The sequence below is a fragment of the Tamandua tetradactyla genome, chromosome 2 (assembly GCF_023851605.1).
Source record: "Tamandua tetradactyla isolate mTamTet1 chromosome 2, mTamTet1.pri, whole genome shotgun sequence".
Classification (NCBI taxonomy): domain Eukaryota; kingdom Metazoa; phylum Chordata; class Mammalia; order Pilosa; family Myrmecophagidae; genus Tamandua; species Tamandua tetradactyla.
This window is the reverse complement of record NC_135328.1, coordinates 49,533,782-49,555,990: the sequence shown is the minus strand read 5'-3', so window position 1 is coordinate 49,555,990 and position 22,209 is coordinate 49,533,782. Positions and strand designations below refer to the sequence as shown.

Below are 22,209 nucleotides of genomic sequence, written 5' to 3'. Positions count from 1 at the left end.
AATCCCAAAGCAGCAGAAGGAAAGAAATAACAAGATCAGAGCAGAAACAAATGAAATTGAGACAAAAAAAAAAAAAAACCAACAGAAAAAAAATCAACAAAACCAAAACTTAGTTCTTTGAGAAAATCAACAAAATTGACAAGCCGCTAGCTAAACTGACAAAGAAAAAGAAGATGCAAAAAAAGAAAAGAAAAAAAAACCCAGAAATGTGAGGGGGACATTACTAGTGACCCCATAGAAACAGAAAAGATAATAAGAGGACACTATAAACAACTGTATGTCAAGAAACTAGACAATTTAGATGAAATGGACAAACTTCTAGAAACACACAAATAACCTACACTGACTCCAGAAGAAAGGGAAAACTTAATAAACCAATCACAAATTTATATATTGAAACAGTCATCAAAAACCTTCCTCCCTACAAAGAAAAGCCCAGGACCAGATGGCTTCATGGGGAAATTTTTACCATTCATTCCAAGAATTAATACCAGTCCTACTCAAACACTACCAAGAAATTGAAGAGGATGGAATGCTACCTAAATTATATATGAAGCCAACCTCACCTGCATAACAAAGCCAGATAAAGATACAAGAAAGGTAAATTACATATCAATCTCTCTAATGAACTCAGATGCAAAAATCCTCAACAAAATACTTGCAAATCGAATGCAAATGCACATTAAAAGAATTATACACCATGATCAAATAAGTTTTATCCAAGATGTGCAAAAGTGGTTCAAAGAAAATCAATTAATGTAATATACTACATTAACAAATCAAAGAAGAAGAATCACTTATCTCAAGTGACAAAGAAAAGGCATTTGACAAAATCTATCATCCTTTCCTTTCCTCATAAAAACACTTTGAAAGATAGGAAGAGAAGGAAAATCTCTCAACATGATAAAGGATATATATGAAAAACTCACAGGGAACAACATGCTCAATGGTGAAAGACTGAAAGCTTTCCCATTAAGATCAGGAATAAAAAAGGATGTCCACAGTCACCACTGTTATTCAACACTGTGTTAGAAGTTCTAGGTAGAGTAATTAGGCAAGAAAAAGAAATAAAAGGGATCCAAATCAGAAAGGAGTAAGTCAAACTTCCACTATTTCCAGACAAGATCTTATATATAGAAAGTGCTGAAAAATCTACAACAAAGCTACTAGAGTTAATAAATGAGTTCAGCAAAGTGACAGGATACAAGATTAACATACAAAAATCATTAGTGTTTCTATACTCTGGTAATGAGCAATCTGAAGAAGAAATCAGGAAGAAAATTCCTTTTACAATAGCAATCAAAATAATCAAATGGATGTAAAGGGCCTGTATTCAGAAAACTATAAAACTACTGCTAAAAAAATCAAAGAGGGCCTAAATAAAATGGAAGAATATTCCATGTTCATGGCTTGGAAGACTAAATATTGTTAAGATGTAAATTCTACCAAAATTGATTTACTTCAACACAATCTCTTAAAAATTCCAACAGCCTATTTTGCAGAATTGGAAAAGTCAATTATAAAATACATTTGGAAGGAAAAATAATTCATAACGGATCAAAGACCAAAATGTAAGAGTGAGTACCATAAAACATCTAGAAGAAAATCAAGATCTAGTAATAGGAGGTAACTTCTTAAACTTTACACCTAAAGCACAAGCTGTGAAAGAAAAAATAGACAAATGGGAACTCCTTAAGATCAAGAGCTTCTGTGCCTAAAAGGATTTTGTTAAAAAGGCGAAGAGGCAGTCAACTCAATGGTAGAAAATATTTGGAAACCACATATAAGATAAAGGATTGATACCTGTGTACATAAAGAAATTATACAGCTCACCAACAAAAGAACAAACAACTCAATTATAAAATGGGCAGAGGGAATGAATAGGTGCTTTCCTGAAGAGCAAATACAGATGACTGAAAAGCACATAAAAAGCTGCTCATTTTCATTGGCTAAAAAGAAAATGCAAAGTAAGACGACAATGAGATATCATCTCACACATATAAGAATGGCTGCTATTAAACAAACAGGAAACCATAAATGTTGAAGAGGGTGCAGAGAGATTGGAACATTATTCACTGTTGGTGGGAATGTAAAATCGTTCAGTCACTGTGGAAGTCAGTTTGGTGATTCCTCAGAAAGCTAAATATTGAGTTGCCTTATGACCCAGCAATACCAATACTCGGTGTATACCCAGAAGAGTTGAGGGCAGTGACACGAACAGACATTTGCACACAGATGTTCATAGCAGCACGATTTATAATTGCCAGGAGATGGAAACAATCCAGGTGTCCATCAACAGACAAGTGGATAAACAAAATATAGTATATACACATGATAGAACATTATGCATTTATTTAGACAAAATGATGTCCTGAAATATATGACCACATGGATGAACCTTGAGGACATAATGTTGAGTGAAATAAGTCAGATACAAAAGGACAGTTACTGTATAAGTCCGTTATTATGACTCTGATAAAGCCGCCAGTGTTTTGGAGCAGCTAGTAGGAAAATGTGAGATGAGGGCATGGTAGCCCATGACAAACTCTGAGAACTATTCTGTAGCTGCCTGTTGGAAGTGTCTTTGAAAATTATTGCCTTTTTCTTTCTTTTCTTTGTATATGTATGTTATATTTTACAACAAAAAAAGGTAAAAGAAAAAAACTATAGGCAGTTATAATATAATATTAGATAAAATGAATTTCTGAAGTAAAAAATTTGAAAATATTTAGTAACATAGTTCACTACTATAGCAAAGTTGATATGTGTAATAACTTTTTACTTGATATTTTGAGAACACACACAGTTTTGATAGTTAATCAAGTGGTATTTAAGATAGTGTTTAATATTTAAAATTTAAGAAACTCTGATATCTGTATCTAAAGATTTTTTTCCTTCCTTGCTTTAATTTTAAATTGGTTTTTGAAACATATTGTACAAACAGGCTTTAGATGATTACTTAAACTTTTTAAAAATATGCATATGGATAAGCTAACTAAGATATCTATTTTAGGTGGTTAAAATTTTAATATATTAATTGTAAAAATAATTGTATATTAGTAACATAGGTCATTACTATAGCAATGCAGATATTTGTTAGAGCTTCCTACTTGATATTTTGAGAACATTCACAGTTTTGACAGCTGATAAAATGGTATCTAAGTTATTGTTTAAAACTCAGAATTTAAGAACTTTGCTATCTGAATTTGTAGATTTTTTTTCCTTGTTGCCTCAATTTTAAATCAGTTTATGAAACTTACTGCACAAACACAGGCTTTACTATGATTATATGGATACTCTATTTAAATAAGCCTATGGTTAGCTAACTGAGATATCCATTTTTGGTGCTTCTAAGTGTATTGTTTGTTTTCTTAAATTTAAAAAAAAGTTGATAGAAAAAAACATTCTTCTTTTGGGGGCTTATATAATTTATTCTAATAATGCTGGAATCACTGAAATAGAATGTTAGCATTGTAGGGGACCTTAGAGATAATTTGGACTAATTTTCCCCTATAATAAATATGGAAACTAAATGACTGATCCATAATCTCACAGTTAATAAAAAAGGAAACAAGATTGAAATTCAAGTCTCCTGACTCCCAGTCAAGTTCTTCTAAATCCTTTCACAAGTCCCTTTAGAACCATTCCTATATTTCAATATGTATCTTGTAAAAAGCCTAAGAGCTTTAATTTTAATTCATATCTGTCAATTACATGCTTACATATACCTCATCTTACTAAATCAGTGTTTACAAACAAACTTTAATTCTTTTGGATTACAAACAAACTTTAATCCAAAAGGATTAAAAGCATAGCCAAGATAATGATTTACTCTGCCCTCATTGTAGCCTAAGCACCCAGGCTAGCCACGTCAACGTGAGAAGCTTCATCAATTTACCTCTAGGTAAATATAGTCATTTCCTGTATGTGCCATGGCACAGAAAAGGTTGGGAAACACTGGTTTAAACTGATTTGTATCATTTCTCTTTTATCCTGCCTTTAATCTCTACATTTGTGAACCAATCAATTAAACCCCATGTATTTTGCTTTAAAAATATATATACATATATGTATATATATGTATATATATTTGGAAGGATAAAGGGCCCTTATCCATACAAAGCTTTGGTGGTCAAAACAGCATGGTACTGTCATAAAGATAGATATATTGACCAATAGAATTGAATTAAGAGTTCAGAAATAGACCCTCACATCTATGGTCAATTGATTTTTGACAAGGCTGCTAAGTCCAAGGAATTGGGACAGAGCAGTCTCTTCAATATATGGTGCTGGGAGAACTGGATATTCACATCTAAAAGAATGAAAAAGGACCCCTATCTTATTCCTTATACAAAACTTAACTCAAAATGGATCAAAGACCTAAGCATAAAAGCCAGAACCATAAAACTCCTAGAAGAAACTATAGGCAAGCATCTTCAAGATCTTGTGGGTAGGAGGTGGTCTCTTAGAGCTTACACCCACAGCATGACCAATGGAAGAAAACAGATAAAATGAATACTTTTGTGCTTCAAAGGACTTTATCAAGGGGGTGAAAAGACAGCCTACTCAATGGGAGAAAATATTTGGAAACCACATATCCAACAAGGATTTAGTATCCAGGATATATAAAGAGAAATCCTACAATTCAATGATAAAAAGACAACCCAATTTCAAAATGGGCAAGAGACTTAAGTAGACATTTTTCCAAAGAGGATATACAAATGACTAAAAAGTACATGAAAAGATGTTCAACATCACTGGCTATTAGGAAAATGTGAATCTAAATTACAATGAGGTATTATTACACACCTCTTAGAATGGTCACTATTTAAAAAGAAAACAAAATAGACAACCACAAGTGTCGGAGAGGATGTGGAAAAATTAAAACACTTATTCACTGTTGGTGGGAATGCAAAATGGTACAGCCATTGCGAAAAACAATCCGACAGTTCCTCAGGAAGCTAAATTTAGAACTGCCATATGATCCAGCAATTGCACTATTAGCTATATACTCAGAAGAACTGAAGGCAGGGATGCAAACAGACATGTGCATATCGATGCTCATAGCAACATTATTCATAATTGTCAAGAGATGAAAGCTAGCCTGGTGTCCATCAACTGATGAATGGATATATATAAAATGTAATATATACATACAGTGGAATATTACTCAGTTGTGTGAAGAAATGAAGTCTTAACATACATGACAACATGAATGAACATGGAGGAAAAGTTGAATGAAACAAGTCAGACAGAAAAAGACAAATATAGTGTGACCTCATTAATATGAACTAAATGTAACCAGCAAACTCATGGTGCTAATATCTAGAATATGGTTCCCAGAAGATCAAATGAGGGTAGAGAATGGGGAGCTGATGCTTAATTTGTGCAGAATTTATAAGGTTGATTGTAAATGTTTGGAAATGAACAGAGACAAGCATAGCACATTTTAGTGAGTGTGATTAACAGAAATGATACATAGGTGTGATTGTGGGTGAAAGGTTAAGTTTAGGGTCATGTATGTCACTAGAAGGAAAGCCAGGGGATAAAACATGAGACTATATAACATGTAAACCCTCTTATGGACAATGATGGTTGTCAGTAGTACAAATATAAGAATGTCTTTCCATGAAATATAACAACTATTAAAAGTGGTATATGGGTAATAATACATCTAATGCAAACTATGGACTGTAGTCAGTACTAATATATGAATATTCTGCCATCAATTACAAAAAGAAGAAAAAGGGCATCATGCTAAGTGCAAGAAACCAGTCACAAAGTAGTACACATTATTTTACTCCATTTATATAAAATGCAAACATTTATAGAGATTTTTAAAAGTGTTTGCTGTGACAGAAATAGAATTAGTGGTTATGTAGAGCTAGAGAAGACACTTATCTTCTCTAAGTGATAAGTGAAGTAAACTTCTTAAGCTAGAAGAAGATTACTTATCAGAAACCAAAGTAGCCAGAAGACAGTAAGTAAATGAAAAGATGCTCAACATCACTAGCTATTAAAGAAATGCAAATTAAAACTACAATGAGATACTACTTCATACCCACCAGGATGGGTATGAAAAAAAAAAACACTGGAAATAAAGTGTTAGTGAGGATACAGAGAAATAAGTACCCCTGTACATTGTCAGTGTAATGTAAAATGGTGCAATTACTGTGGAAAACACTTTCACAGTAACACAAAGTTAAACATAGAATTACCATATGTGGTAGTTAGGTTCAGGTGTCAACTTGGCTAGGTGAGGGTGCCTAGTTCTTTTTCTGTGGACATGAGCCAAGGGCATGTGAACCTTATTTGTTGCTGATTACATCTGCAGTCAACTAGGAGATATGCCTGTTGCAATGAATGATGTTTGATTTAATCGGCTGGTGCTTAAATGAGAGAGCTCAACGTAACACAGCAAAAGCTGCTCAGCATACCTTATCTCAGCACTCGCAGTTCAACCCAGGCCTTTGGAGATGCAGAAGGGAATCACCCCGGGGAAAGTGGTTGGAACTCAGTGTCCTGGAAAGAAGGCCAGCAGAGATTGCCCTGTGCCTTCCCAAGTAAGAAAGAACCTCAGTTGAAAGTTAGCTGCCTTTCCTTTGAAGAACTGTATGTTAACTACATAAATCCCCTTTAATTAAAGCTAATCCATCTCTGGTGTGTTACATTCTGGCAGCTAGCAAACTAGAACACCATATGACCTAGTAATCCCATTCCATTTCTAGGTATATATAAAAAAAACTGAAATCAGGGACTCAGATATTTGTACACCAGTGGTTAAAGCAGTATTTATTCACATTAGCCAAAAGATGAAAACAACCCAAATATCCAACAACAGGAGAATAGATAAACAAAATGTGGTATATCCATACAATGGAATATACTCGGCCATAAAAAGAAGTGGAGTACAGGTACATGCTATAACAGGGATGAACCCTGAAGACATCATGCTGAGTAAAATAAGCCAGATACAAAAGAGCAAGTGCAGTATGATTTCTCTTATATGAAAGATTTAGAATATGCAAATTCATAAAGGCAGAAAGCAGATTATTTGTTCCTAGGGGTGGGGAGAAGGACTATGGGGAGTTATTGCTAACTAGATTTGAATTTTGATTTAGAATGACGAAAATAGTCTGGAAAGAATGGTGAAAGTTACAGTTTTGTCGATGTACTTACTGTCAAATAATTATTCTCTTAAATGGTTAAAATGATTTTTATGTTATGCATATTTTACCACAATTAAAAATAAACTAATTATTTAAAATTAATTAATTAATTAAAAGGCTGGGTGTGGTAGTTTGGAGGATGTTTGTACCCCATTCCTGTGGGTACAGATCTATTGTGGGTGGGACCTTTTGATTAGGTCATTTCAGTTGAAATGTGACCTACCTCATTCAAGGTGGTCTTAATCCTCTTATTGGAGTCCTTTATAAGAGAATAAAGGACACAGAAAATTCAAAGAAGCTCACGGAAAAAGCCCCAGAGAAGCTGAGAGAGAAGCCACCAAAGCCAGAAGCTGAAGGACCAGAAGACATCACCATGCACCTAGTTATCTGACAGAGGAGCCTAAGCTTGCCTGTAGCTGGTCTTCAGAGAAGGTTGATCATTGTGTTGATGCTTAATTTGGACATTTTCACAGCCTTAGAACTGTAAATTGTAAATTAATAAATCCCCATTGTTAAAAGCCAGTCCATTTCTGGTATATTGCATTTTATTAGCTTTAGCAAAGCAAAACATTGGGGGAAAAAAGAATACATTAGAGAAAAACGGCAATATACACAAGTATGTGAAGGGTGATGTATGAGATTGTTAAGCTGCCAGAATGCAGTATACCCGAAATTGCTTTCATAAGCTTTCATAAAGGGAATTTAATAATTTTCAAGTTTACAGTTCTAAGGCTGAGAAAATGTCCAAATTAAAGCACTCACAATAGGTTAACATCATTCAAGAAAGGCTGATGCCATCTGGAACACCTCTGTCAGCTGAGAAGGCACATGGTTGGCATCTGCTGGCCCCTTGCCCCTGGTCTCCATTGCTTTCAGCCTCTGTTTCCTGTGTTTTCCTCTCTAAGCATCTGTGGACCTTTACTTAACTCCTCCCAGACACAATTCTGGCTCCTGGCTTGCTTAGCATATCATGGGAAGGCACATGGTGACATTTGTTGGGCTCTGCGCATATCTAGGCAACTGTTCTCTCTATCAGCACTTCAAGTATCTCCAAACATCCATGTCTCTGTCAGCTCTGAAGCAAATGTTTTCCAAGTGCCTGCATCTGTGTCAGCTCTGATCCTTCTCCAAAATGTTTCCTCTTTACAAGGACTCCAATAAACTAATCAAGCAACATTCTTAATGGGTGGGAGTCACAGCTCCATCTAACCAAAAAGCCACAGTGAAAACTGGGTGTGCCACATTCTCCTGGAGAAAATTTCATGGAAAGGTCACACCCACAACTGTATGTGCTACATCTCTGCGGAGATAATCTAATAAAAGGGGTTTCCACCCTACAATTTTGAATCAGGATTAAAGGACATGGCTTTTCTGGAGTACACAAAACTTTCAAACTGGCACAGGTGACCACAATCTAGGGATTAGGTGCAGATTTGTGGGCAGCTCCTGGGACAATTCAAAGTGGTGTGAGGTCTCTCTCCTGTACTAAGAAGCACAGGATGGACGTCACAGCATACCAACCTCAGGGCTGAGGGGGAGAGGGAAATTAGCAGGTGGTTTCATCAGAGAGCCTCTTTTTCCCCTCCAAAGGCCTAGCGCTCTTCATGGACACAGAAGCAACATGTTGTCAGTAACAGAAGCTCAGCAGAAACAATGGATTGCACCAGGAAAAGAAAAGAGCACTTGCAGGGAAGCTGAGCTCTTCCATTCTGATTTCCACCCACCAGCAATGAGAAGACATTTGGCCTTCACACAACATGGTTCTGGCACACATGGTCTGGGGGTGGAATGGCTAGCAAGGCCCAACATCTGTGTCTGGGCCACAGAGCCCAGAGCTATGTCCTAAACAGCACAAGAGCTCTTCATATATGGATTTATTCTGCCATCTTAGGGAACAGAAAGGTCTTGTGAAAATAGGACATTTAAGCTGAAAACTCAGAGGGCGTTGAAATCTCTCCTGCAGTTTAAGTTAACTCCCAATCTGAGAGAACCAGCAGGATGTTTGCAATGTCATTTAGGAAAAGAACCAAAAGTCTGCTAATGTGAAAATGAGAAAACTTCCTTTCCATCCTGCCATCAGTTCTAGTTTGCTACTGAATTTCCAAGTGAGTTATTAAAACAGTGATCTTACATTGCAGACATTTTTATGATCCTAGTTTCAAATATTCTGATCCCTCCTCACACCATAAACCAGAAAGTGTGTTCAGATATTTCACTCAAAACAAACAAAAACAGAGGTCACCAGACTTAAAATAGGACTACCTGGTCCTAAACACATAATCTAAGAGTTTGCAGAAAAATCTCTCCCATTTCAAACCTCTCAATTCTGACCCAAAAAAAAGATGCCAGGTCCAGAGCAAGAATATATCAATACAAATATACTTAGATAAAATCAATGGCTGATCCTTATTTTTTGAAATAAAAGCATAAAATACAGTTTGTCTAGTTAAGCTACTCACCTGGCAATGCCTTTCTTAATCAGATCAACTTCTCTCCCTGCCTCCTAGACAAAGCTACCTAAAAATCCAACCTTTTAAGGAAAGCTATCAATCACCACACATTAAAGAAGTTTCAGTACAGATTAATCCTTCAGCCTAGAGAGATCTATTGGAGCACTTCACAATGTGACCCTACCTAAAATAGTGGAATAATTACATGAATATATGAAAGCTACTTGGTTAGTCAAAAAGAAAATGTTTCTTGCATATGTTGAACATAGCATTTCTCCCCTTGCCTCCCAGCCCACAAACAAACAAACAAACAAAAACTGCTGGAAAATAAATGGTACGTTTTAAAATATAGGGTATCTTAAAATTGGCATTTAGATCTCTCCAACAATTCCTGACTAAGAGGGCTCATCAAAAGAATCTCACAGAACAAGAAGTAATCAGCTTCAAGATATATTCCTGCTTCTACTCCCATAGTCTCAGGAAGCATATATCTGACAATTTTAGAACTGTAGTCAGGAATATGCAAACTAGAATAAGAAAATACCATTCATTGTCGACCAGTGCCATCATGACTTATGGGACTATGAACTGTTCAGTTATTTTTGGAAAGTAATCTGGCAGTATCTCATAAAAGTGTTTTTGAAGTGTTATTTTTTAAAAATGTCAATGTTACAAAAAAATTACAAGAATATGACAAACCCTCATAACCTTTCATTTGCTTCATGTGCTTTCTCTATCTCTATGTACATAGCTATATATACACATTTTTCTGAGTTTTTTTAGAGTAAGATGTAGATATCCTGACTTTTACCCTTAAATACTTACATGTGTATTTTCTAAGAACAAGATCATTCTTTTGCATAATGATAAAATTATGGCAGAACTATTTTTCACTGCTACAATATTATACAGCCCATATTCAAATTTTGCCAATTATTATAGTACTGTTTTTTTAAAATATTTTTATTGACAAAACAACATACAAACAGAAACATTCTTAACATATGAACATTCCATACATGGTGTACAATCAATGGCTCACAATATCATCACAGAGTTGTATATTCATAACCATGATCATTTTTTAGAACATTTGCATCACTCCAGGAAAAGAAAAAAAGGAAAAAGAAAAACTCATACCTACCATAACCCTTCCCCCTTCCTCTCATTGACTACTAGTATTTCAGCTACCCCATATATTTTAACCTTTGTTTCCCCTATTTGTTTTTTGGTTTTTTTCCTTTTTTTTTTTTTTTCTTTTGCATGGGCAGGCATCAGGAATAGAATCTGGGTCTCTGGCATGGCAGGTGGGAACTCTGCCTGCTGAGCCACTGTGGCCCCCGCCCGTTATATCTTCATACAGTCATCTTCAAGAAACAAAGCTACTGGAGCACAGCTCCACAGTTTCAGGTACTTCCCTTTAGCCACTCAAATACACCATAAACTGAAAAGGCATATCTATATAACGCATAAGAATAACCTCTAGGATAACCTATCAATACTGTTTGAAATCTCCCAGCCACTGATACTTTATTTTTTCTCATTTCGCTCTTCCTCATTTTGGTCAAGAAGATTTTCTCAATCCCTTGATGCCAAGTCCCAGCTCATCCTGGGATTTCTGTCCCATGTTGCTACAGAGATTCATACCCCGGGAGTCATGTCCCATGTAGGAGGGGAGGGCAGTGGGTTCCCTCGCTATGTTGACTTAGAGAGAGAGGCCACATTTGAACAGCAAAAGAGGTTCTCTGGGGGTGACTCTTTGGCCTAATTTTAAGTAGGCTTAGCCTATCCTTTGCAGGAATAAGTTTCATAGGGGCGAACCTCAGACTAGGGGGGCGCTTGGCCTATATAATACTGGTCTTTATAGCAATTTTATTTGATTCAGAATCATGCATAGCATTTAAATATTATTTCATAAAAGTTGAAATGAGCATATTTAATGCAAAAAGTCCCACTGAAAGTAAAACCACTGAAAGTAAGCTCTGATATACAAGAAGATTTTTTACAGAGATCTAGATACAGATATAAATATGAATAAAATATAGATGTTTACTGTACCATTATTTATAGTAGATAAATCTTTAAACAATCTGAAGAGCTATCAAAAGGGACTTGTTGAAAAAATAATATATCCAATCTGAAATATTTTGTGGCTATTAAAAATTGTGAATTAAATCTATAACTGTTGACCTCATAATATAGCAATGATTTATTGATAAATAATAAAGACAAGTTCCATTGTTTCTTTTTTATTAGAGAAGTTGTAGGTTTACAAAAAATCATGCAGAACATAATGAAGTTCCCATATACTCCCACCTTCACCCACCCCACCTGACCCACACACACAGTATTTTTCCTATTATTAACATATTGCATTAGTGTGGTACCTTTGCCACGATTGATGAAAGAATATTATTATAATCATACTATTAACTATAGTCCATAGTTTACATTGTTTCCCTGTTTTTGTTGTACAGTTCTATGGTTAAAAAAAAAACATTAATTCTCATAACATTTATAACCTAAAATTTCCCCCTTTCAACCTCAGTCATTTCTTTTTGTTTTTTAATACTTCCAGTTTTCAGATATTCTGATTCCTGTTCAGACTATAAGTCAGAAAATGTGTCCAGGTGTCTAATTCAAAACAAGCCAACAACAACAGAGGTCTGCCAGACTTAAAATAGACTACCTGGTCCTAAACACATAATCTGAGAGTTTTCAGAAAAAAAACTCACTGATTTCTAACCTCTCAACTCTTGACCCAAAGAGTAGTGCCCAGAGCAAGAATACATTAATACAATAGATAAAATAGATCATTAACTTCATGTCATTTTACTGCAAAGCCAAACATATGTTTTAAAAGCTGCTAATAAGCAATCCTTCTCCAGAAGTTTGAATATTCCCAAGGAATATCACGCAAAAGATCACACTCACAGCAAGTCAACACCTACAAGATTGGATAAAAAGAACATGACTTTTCTGGGGGTACAGAACATTCATAGAACATTACATCCGACAACAGCAGGATACACATTTTTCTCAAGTGTTCATTGATCATTCTCAAGGATAGACCATAAGCTGGGTACCAAAGCAAGTCTCAATAAATTTAAAAAGATTGAAATCATACAAAACACTTTCTCGGATCATAAAGGGATAAAGTTGGAAATCAATAACAGGAAGAGGATCAGAAAATTCACAAATATATGGAGGCTCAACAACCTAATCTTAAACAACCAGTGGGTCAAGGAAGAAATTACAAGAGAAATCAGTAAATATCTTAAGGCAACTGAAAATGAAACACAACATATCAGAATTTATGGGATGCAGCAAAGCAGTGCTAAGAGCAGAATTTATTGCCTTAAATGCCTATATCAAAAAAAGAAGAAAGAGAAAAAAATCGAGGAATTAACTGTTCACTTGGAAGAACTAGAGAAAGAACAGCAAATTAACCCCAAAGCAAGCAAAAGGAAAGAAATAACGAAGATTAGAATAGAAATAAATGAAACTGAGAACATGAAGACAATCAAGAAAATCAACAAAACAAGAAGTTGGTTCTTTGAGAAAATCAATAAAATTGATAGACCCTTAGCAAGTTTGGCAAAAAGAAAAAGAGAGAGGATGCAAATAAATAAAATAAGAAATAGAAGAGGAGACACAACCACTGACCCAGCAGAAACAAAGAAAGTAATGAGAGGATACTATGAACAACTTTATGCTAATAAACCAGACAATGCAGATGTAATGTACAACTTCCTGCAAAGGCATGAAGAACTCATACTGACTCGAGAAGAAATAGGTGGCCTCAACAAACCAATCACAAGTAAAGATATTGAATCAGTCATTTAAAAGCTCCCAAAAAAGAAAAGTCCAGGACCAGATGGCTTCATAGGTGAATTCTACCAAGCATTCAAGAAAGAATTAATACCAATCTTGCTCAAACTCTTCAAAAAAATTGAAGAGGAGGGAAGGCTACCTAACTAATTCTATGAAACCAACATCACCCTCACACTAAAGCCAGACAAAGATACTACAATAAAAGAAAATTACAGACCAATCTCTCTAATGAATATAGACACAAAAATCCTCAACAAAATTCTTGCAAATCAAATCCAGCACCACATTAAAAGAATTGTACAGCATGACCAAGTTGGATTTATCCCAGGTGTGCAAGGATGGTTCAACATAAGAAAATCAATTAATGTAATACACCATATCAACAAATCAAAGCAGAAAACCCACATTATCATCTCCATTGATGCAGAAAAGGCATTTGACAAAATTCAATATCCTTTTTTGCTGAAAACACTTCAGAGGATAGGAATAGAAGGGAACTTCCTCAACATGATAAAGGAAATATATGAAAACACACAGGTAACATCCTCCTCCTTAGCTTTCCCCCTAAGATCAGGACAAGACCAAGATGTCCTCTATCACCATTATTATTCAACATTATGCTGGAAGTTCAAGCCAGGGCACTTAGACAAGAAAAAGAAATACAAGGCATCCCAATGGGAAAGAAAGAAGTAAAACCCTCACTGTTTGCAGATGATATAACACTATATGTCAAACCCCCCCCAAAAAAAAATCCACAGGAAACTACTAGAGCTAATAAATGAGTAAGCAAAGTGGTAGGTTACAAGATCAACACTCAAAAATCTGTAGTGTTTTTATACACTAGCAATGAGGAATCTGAGGGGGAAATCAAGAGAAAAATTTCATTTACAATTGCAACCAGAAGAATAAAATATTTTGGAATAAATTTAACTAAGGATACAAAGACTTATACAAAGAAAACTACAAGAAATTGCTAAAAGAAATCACAGAAGACTTAAATAAACAGGGCACACTGTGTTCATGGACTGGAAGATTAAATATGGTTAAGATGTCAATTCTACATAAATTGATTTATAGATTCAATGCAAAACCAATTAAAATCCCAAAAACTTACTTTGCAGAAATAGAAAAAATAATAACCAAATTTATGTGGAAGGACAGGGTGCCCTGAATAGCTAAAAGTACCCTGAGGAAAAAAAAATGAAGTCGGAGGTCTCACACTACCTGACTTTAAGGCATATTATGAGGCTACAGTGGTCAAAACAGCATGGTACTGGCATAAAGACAGATATACGACCAGTGGAATCAAAGAGAGTGTTCAGATATATACCCTCTCATCTATGGACAACTGATCTTTGATAAGGCAGTTGAGCCAACTCACCTGGGACAGAACAGTCTCTTCAATAAATTGTGCTTGGAGAACTGGATATCCACATGCAAAAGAATGAAAGAGGATCCATATCTCACACCCTATACAAAAATTAACTCAAAATGGATCACGGACTTAAACATTAGAGCTAAGACCATAAACCTATTAGAAGAAAATGTAGGGAAATCTCTTACAAAATTAGTAATAGGAGGTGGTTTCCTAGAACTTACACCCAAAGCATGAGCACCTAAGAAAGGAATAGATAAATGGGATCTCCTCAAAATTAAACACTTTCGTGCATCAAAGAATTTCATCAAGAAAGCAAAAAAGGCAACCTACAAAATGGGAGACAATATTTGGAAACAACATATCAGATAAGGGTTTAGTATCCAGAACATATAAAGAGATTGTTAAACTCAACAACAAAAAGACAAACAACCCAATTTAAAAATGGGTAAAAGACATGCACAGACACTTCTCAGAAGAGGAAATACAAATGGCTAAAAGGCACATGAAAAGAGGCTCAACTTCCCTGGCTATTAAGGAAATGCAAATCAAAATCACTATGAGACATCATCTCACACTCACCAGAATGGCCATTATCAATAAAACAGGAAATGACAAGTGCTGGAGAGGATGTGGAGAAAGAAGCACACTTATCTACTGTTGGTGGGAATGTAAAATGGTACAATCAGTACGGAAGGCAGTTTTATGGTTCCTCAGGAAATTAAGTATAGAATTGTCATATGATCCAGCAATTCCATGGCTAAGTATCTATTCAGAAAACATGAGGGCAAGGACACAAATGGACATTTGTACGCCAATGTTTGTAGCAACATTATTTACAATTGCCAAGAGATGGAAACAACCAAAATGTCCATCAACAGATGAGTGGGTAAACAAACTCTAGTATATACATACGATGGACTGTTATGCAGCTGTAAGACAAAATAAAGTCATGAAGCATGTTAACAACGTGAATGGACTTTGAGGACATTATGCTGAGTGAGATTAAGCAGAAACAAAAGGACAAATATTGTACGGTCTCACTGATATGAACTAACATAAATGAGTGAACTTGGAGAATTTCAGTTAAGAACAGAGGTAATCAAGAGATAGAAATAGGGTAGTATGCTGGTTTTAAAGGATGTATGTCTCCTAGAAAAACCATGTTTTAATCTAAACTCTATATCACAAAGGCAGAATAATACCTATTCAATACCTGTATGTTTGAATCTGTAATCAGATCATCTCCCTGGAGATGTGATTTGATCAAGAGTGGTTATTAAGCTGGATTATGTGATGACATGTCTCCACCCATTTGGGTGGTCTTGATAAGTTTCTGGAGTCCTATAAAAGAGGAAACATTTTGGAGAATGAGCAATTCAGAGACAGCAGAGCAGAATGACATAGCAACAAGAAGCAGAGTCCACCAGCCAATGACCTTTGGAGATGAAGAAGCAAAATGCCTCCCGAGAAGCTTCATTAAACAGGAGAAGAAGCTAATAGATGATGCCATGTTCACCACGTGCCCTTCCAGATGAGAGAGGAACCCTGACCGTGTTCACCATGTGCCTTTCCAGATGAGAGAGAAACTGACTGTGTTCGCCATGTGCATTATCACTTGAGAGAGAAACCCTTCTTGAACCCTTGGTTCGGCCTTCTTGAACCAAGGTATCTTTCCCTGGATGCCTTTGATTGAACATTTCTATAGACTTGCTTTAACTGGGACATTTTCTTGGCCTTAGAACTGTAAACTAGAAACTTATTAAATTCCCCTTTTTAAAAGCCATTCTGTTTTTGGTATATTGCATTCCGGCAGCTAGCAAACTAGAACAGGTAGAGATTGGGTAACTGGAGTTGAAGGGCTACAGACTGTGCAACAGGACTGATTATAAAAATTCAGATATGGATAGCACAATACTACCTGATTGTAGCACAATAATGATAGTATACTAAATGAAGCTGAATGTGAGAATGATAGAAGGAGGAGGACTGGGGGTACATATGAAAACAGAAGGAAAGATAGACGATAACGACTGAGATGGTATAATCTAGGAATGCCTAGAGTGTACAATGATAGTGTATAAATGTACATATTAAAAAAAATGTTTTTGCATGAGGAAGAACAAAGGAATGTCAATATTGCAGGGTGTCATGGTCAGGTTCATGTGTCAACTTGGCCAAGTGGTGGTTGGGCAAGTGCTGGCTTGTCTGTTGCAATAAGGACATATCATAGAATTAAAATCATGATCGTGTCAGCTGCATCCACAGCTGATTCCATTTGTATTCAGCCAAGGGGTGTGTCTTCTGCAATGAGTGATGTGTAATCTAATCACTGAAAGCCTTATAAAGAAGATTCAGAAGAGACAGGCCCTTCCTGTTTCAGCTGGTGAGCCTCTCCTGTGGAATTCGTCCTGACACTCCATTGGAATCATCAGCTTCACAGCCTACTCTGCGGATGCATTCCCACGGTCACGTGAGACACTTTTATAAATTTTATATTTCTGAGTGTTCCCTATTGCTTCTGTTTCTCTAGAGAACCCTAACTAATATATCTTGGTACCAGGAGTGGTTCTTAAGAAACAGAATCTTAAAACTGGGTTCTTATGAATGGTTTTCTACTCTGACTGGATTCAAAGACACTAAGGACTCTGATTCCTGTAATCAGAATGACATTGCCAATCCATGGAGTGAAGTTCACAAAAGAGATAGTCAAAATATCACCATTTGATTCTCCTAATGCTTCGCTGGTATGAAGCCAGGCTCTGGGGGATAATGTTTTTGACACCTTTACAGAGTTTTGTAGAAATAAAAGGTATAGAGATGTTGGTTGGTTGTTGTTAGATACACTGGCTACATTAAAGGGTGAAAGGGATGGGCTTAAGGCTTCAAATGAGAAGCTTAAGTGCCACCTGACAGATGTAGACATTTCTATGAGTATCCTAAAGGAAAATCTTATTTCCTGTAACCGTAGACTTGAGATCTCTGAAAATCAGACTCAGAACCTTATCGTTAAAGTAGCAATTTTACAACGTAAACTGAAATCTCAGTGTTGCATGGTGTCTGCCATTAAAGTGAGGGCATTGATTGGAAAGGAGTGGGACCCTGAAAAATGGGATGGTGATATATGGATTGATAATGATATCTAGGGTGAGGTTGAAGCCCTAGATCATGCTGAGTCTTCTCTAGAAAACCCTGTAATAGTTTGCCCTGAGGACATAACTGCCCCACCTCCAGCCTGCCTTGAGGAGTTGGCCACCCAACCTCCTTCTGAAGGGATTAGCCCTAGAGTGATTAATCGTGTTTCACCAGATGAAACTGCAAATGAAGGCCCTGAAGCAAATGGCTTGGAAGATATTTCTAATTCTTTTTATGAACCACCCCCACCACCCCTCATTTCTTCCAGATCTATAACAAGACTAAAGTCCCAATAGGTCCCTAAAGGTGAGGTACAAAGTATCACACATGAGGAGGTACATTATACTCCAAAAGAACTGTGTGAGTTTTCCAATTTATATAGACAGAAATCAGGGGAATATGTGTGGCAATGGATTTTAAGGGTATGGGATAATGGTGGGAGGAATATAAAGCTGGATCAGGCTAAATTTATTGATATGTGCCCACTAAGCAGAGATTCTGCATTCAATGTTACAGCTCAAGGGGTTAGAAAAGGTATTAACAGTTTGTTTGGATGGCTGGTTGAAACATGGATCAAAAGGTGGCTGACGTTACCTGAGGTTGAAATGCCAGAACTGTCCTGGTATAATGCAGATGAGGGGATCCAGAGGCTTAGAGAGACTGGAATGTTAGAGTGGATTTATCATGCAAAGCCTGCTCTTACACCCCAGGAATGTCCAGAGGATGCACCTTTTACCAGAACAGTGAGAAATAAATTTGTGAGACTAGCACCATCATCCCTAGAGAGCTCTGTGGTTGCACTTCTCTGTAGGGCAGATATTACTGTAGGAGCTGCTGTCACTAAGCTGGAATCTTTAAACACAATGGGGATGACAGGATCCCAAGTTGGCAGAAGCCAGGTGGCAGCACTTAATCGCCAAAGACAGGGTAGACTTGGCTATTATAATAGACGGCAAACTCAAAGCAGGAGTCAAAATTATATGACACGCAGAGATTTGTGGTATTGGCTAGCAAATCATGGGGTACCTAGAAATGCAATAGAAGGGCAGTCTACTAAATTCTTGTTTGAGCTGTATAAACAGAAGAGTTCTAGATCAAGTGAACAGAAGTCTAACCGGAATTACAAAAACACAGCGTCACAGCCCCTTAATCAATTTCCAGACTAAATTGAAGGGGCGGCCAGGTCCCTTTGGGGTAGAACCCTGTTACACTGCCACAAATTTATACTGTTAATATTCCTCCAAGCCTTCCCCAAGGAGACGGACAGCTTTTTACTAGGGTAACTGTGCATTGGGGAAAAGGAAATGATCAGATATTTCGGGGATTGTTAGACACTGGTTCAGAAGTGACATTAATTCCAGGGGACCCAACATGTCACTCTGGACCACCAGTCAGAGTGGGGGCTCATGGAGGCCAGGTGTTCAATGGAGTTTTAGCTCAGGTCCGTCTCACAGTGGGTCCAGTGTAGTTATTTCCCCAGTTCCAGAATGTATAATTGGTATAGCCATACTGAGCAACTGGCAGAATCCCCACATTGGCTCTCTAATTCGTGCAGTGAGGACTATTATGGTAGGAAAGGCCAAGTGGAAGCCACTAGAACTGCTCCTACTGAGCAAAATAGTAAATCAGAAGCAATACCATATTCCTGGAAGGATTGCAGAGATTACTGCCACTCTTAAGGACTTGAAGGATGCAGGGGTGGTGATTCCCACCACATTCCCATTCAACTCTCCTATTTGGCCTGTGCAGAAAACAGATGGGTCTTAGAGGATGACAGTGGATTATTGTAAGCTCAACCAGGTGGTAACTCCAATTGTAGCTGCTGTTCCAGATGTGGTATCATTGATTGAGCAAATCAATACATCCCCTGGTACCTGGTGTGCAGCTATTGATCTGGCAAATGCTTTTTTCTCAATAGCTACTAGTAAGGACCACCAGAAACAGTTTGCCTTCACCTGGCAAGGTCACCAAAATACTTTCACTGTCCTACCTCAGGGGTATATCAACTCTGCAGCCCTATGTCATAATCTTTTCCGCAGGGACATTGATCATTTCTCCCTCCCACAAGACATCACACTGGTCCATTATATTGATGATATCATGTTGATTGGACCTAGGGAGCAAGAAGTAGCAACTACTCTAGATTTACTGGTAAGGCATTTGTGTGTCAGAGAATGGGAGATAAATCCAACAAAAATACAGGGGCCTTCCACCTCAGTGAAATTTCTAGGTGTCCAGTGGTGTGGGGCATGTCGAGATATCCCTTCTAAGGTGAAGGATAAGTTGCTGCATCTGGCCCCTCCTATGACCAAAAAAGAGGCACAACACCTAGTTGGTGTTTTTGGACTTTGGTCACAACATATTCCTCATTTGGGTGTGCTACTCCAGCCCATTTATCGAGTGACCAGAAAAGCTGCTAATTTTGAGTGGGGACCTGAACAAAAGGAGGCTCTGTGACAGGTCCAGGCTGCTGTACAAGCTGCTCTGCCACTTGGGTTGTTTGATCCAACAGATCCAATGGTGCTGGAAGTGTCAGTGGCAAACAGAGATGCTGTCTGGCACCTTTGGCAGGGCCCTATAGGAGAATCACAATGCAAATCCTTAGAATTTTGGAGCAAAGCCTTACCATCTGCTGCAGATAACTATTCTCCTTTTGAGAAACAGCTTTTGGCCTGCTACTGGGCCTTAGTAGAGACTGAATGCTTAACCATGGGCCACCAAGTTACCATGAGACCTCAGTTGCCTATCATAAGCTGGGTGTTGTCTGACCCACCAAGCCATAAAGTTGGGCATGCACAGCAGCACTCTATTGTAAAATAGAAATGGTATATACAAGATAGAGCCAGAGCAGGTCTTGAAGGCACAAGTAAGTTACATGAAGAAGTGGCCCAAATGCCCATGGTTTCCACTCCTGCCACATTACCTTCTCTTTCCCAGACCTGAGCTATGGCCTCTTGGGGAGTTCCCTACAGTGAGCTGACTAAGGAAGAGAAAATTCATGCCTTGTTTACAGATGGTTCAGCATGATATGCAGGTTCCACCCAAAAGTGGACAGCTGCAGCATTACAACCCCTTCCTGCGGTGTCCTTGAAGGACAGTAGTGAGGGCAAATCCTCCCCATGGGCAGAACTTCGAGATCACAATGGAATAATGTTGAAAATTAATAATCACCCAAAGAACAAGAGCTTTCACAAATTTATGGAGATTAAACAACACACCCTTAAATAATCAGTGGGTCAAGGAAGAAATTGCTAGAGAAATTGGTAAGTATCTGGAGACAAATGATAATGAGAATACAACATATCAAAACTTATGGGATGTACTCACTTTGGCAGCACATACACTAAAAGTGGAACAATAGAGAGAAGTTTAGCATGGCCCCTGTGCAAGGTGACACACAAATTTGTGAAGCATTCCATATTTTAATTTAAAAAAAAGAAAAAAAAACTTACAGGATGCATCAAAGGCAGTGCTGAGAGGGAAATTTATTGCCCTACATGTCTATATCAAAAACAAGAATGATCAAACTTGAGAATTTAACTGCTCATTAGAGAATTTAGAGAAAGAATAGCAAACTAATCCCAAAGCAAATAAAAGAAGAGCAATTGTAAAGACTAAAGCAAAAATAAACAAACTGGAGAACAAGAAAACAATAGAAAGAATCAACAAAACTAAAAGTTGGTTCTTTGAGAAAATTAATAAAATTGATGGTCCCCTAGCTAGACTAATAAAGAAGAAAAGAGAGAGAATACAAATAAATGAAATCAGAAATGAGAGGATGGTTGTTGTCACAGATCATGAAGAAATTTTAAAAATCATAAGAGAATATTATAAACACTATATGCCAACAAACTAGACAAGTTAGATGAAATGGACAAATTCCTAGAAATGCACGAATTACCTCAAGAAGAAATACAAGATCTCAACAAAAAAATTATAAGAGATCTAATCAGTCATCAAAAATCTTCCCACAAAAAAAAGCCCAGGACCAGATGGCTTCACAGGAGAATTTTATGAAACATTTCAAAAAGAACTAACACCAATCCTGCTCAAACGCTTCCAAAAAATTGAAGAAAAAGGAATGCAACCTAACTCATTTTAGGAATCTAACATACCTCTAATACCAAAATCGGATGAAGATACAAAAAAAGGAAACTACAGACCAATCTCCCTAATGAATACAGATACAAAAATTCTTAACAAATACTAGCAAATCATATCCAATGCCACATTAAAAAAATTATAC

The 22,209-nt window shown here is 36.9% G+C and overlaps 1 protein-coding gene and 1 non-coding gene across 22 annotated transcripts in view; one reads left to right on the top strand and one right to left on the bottom strand.

The window, feature by feature from the left end:
- Window positions 1-22,209, bottom strand: part of RALGPS1 (Ral GEF with PH domain and SH3 binding motif 1) — a 617,170-nt gene that overhangs the window by 381,779 nt on the left and 213,182 nt on the right. The gene's annotated exons all lie outside the window — the stretch shown is intronic.
- Window positions 21,283-21,388, top strand: LOC143675269 (U6 spliceosomal RNA). The gene has a single exon (XR_013171508.1). It is a non-coding gene; the product is annotated as a U6 spliceosomal RNA (small nuclear RNA).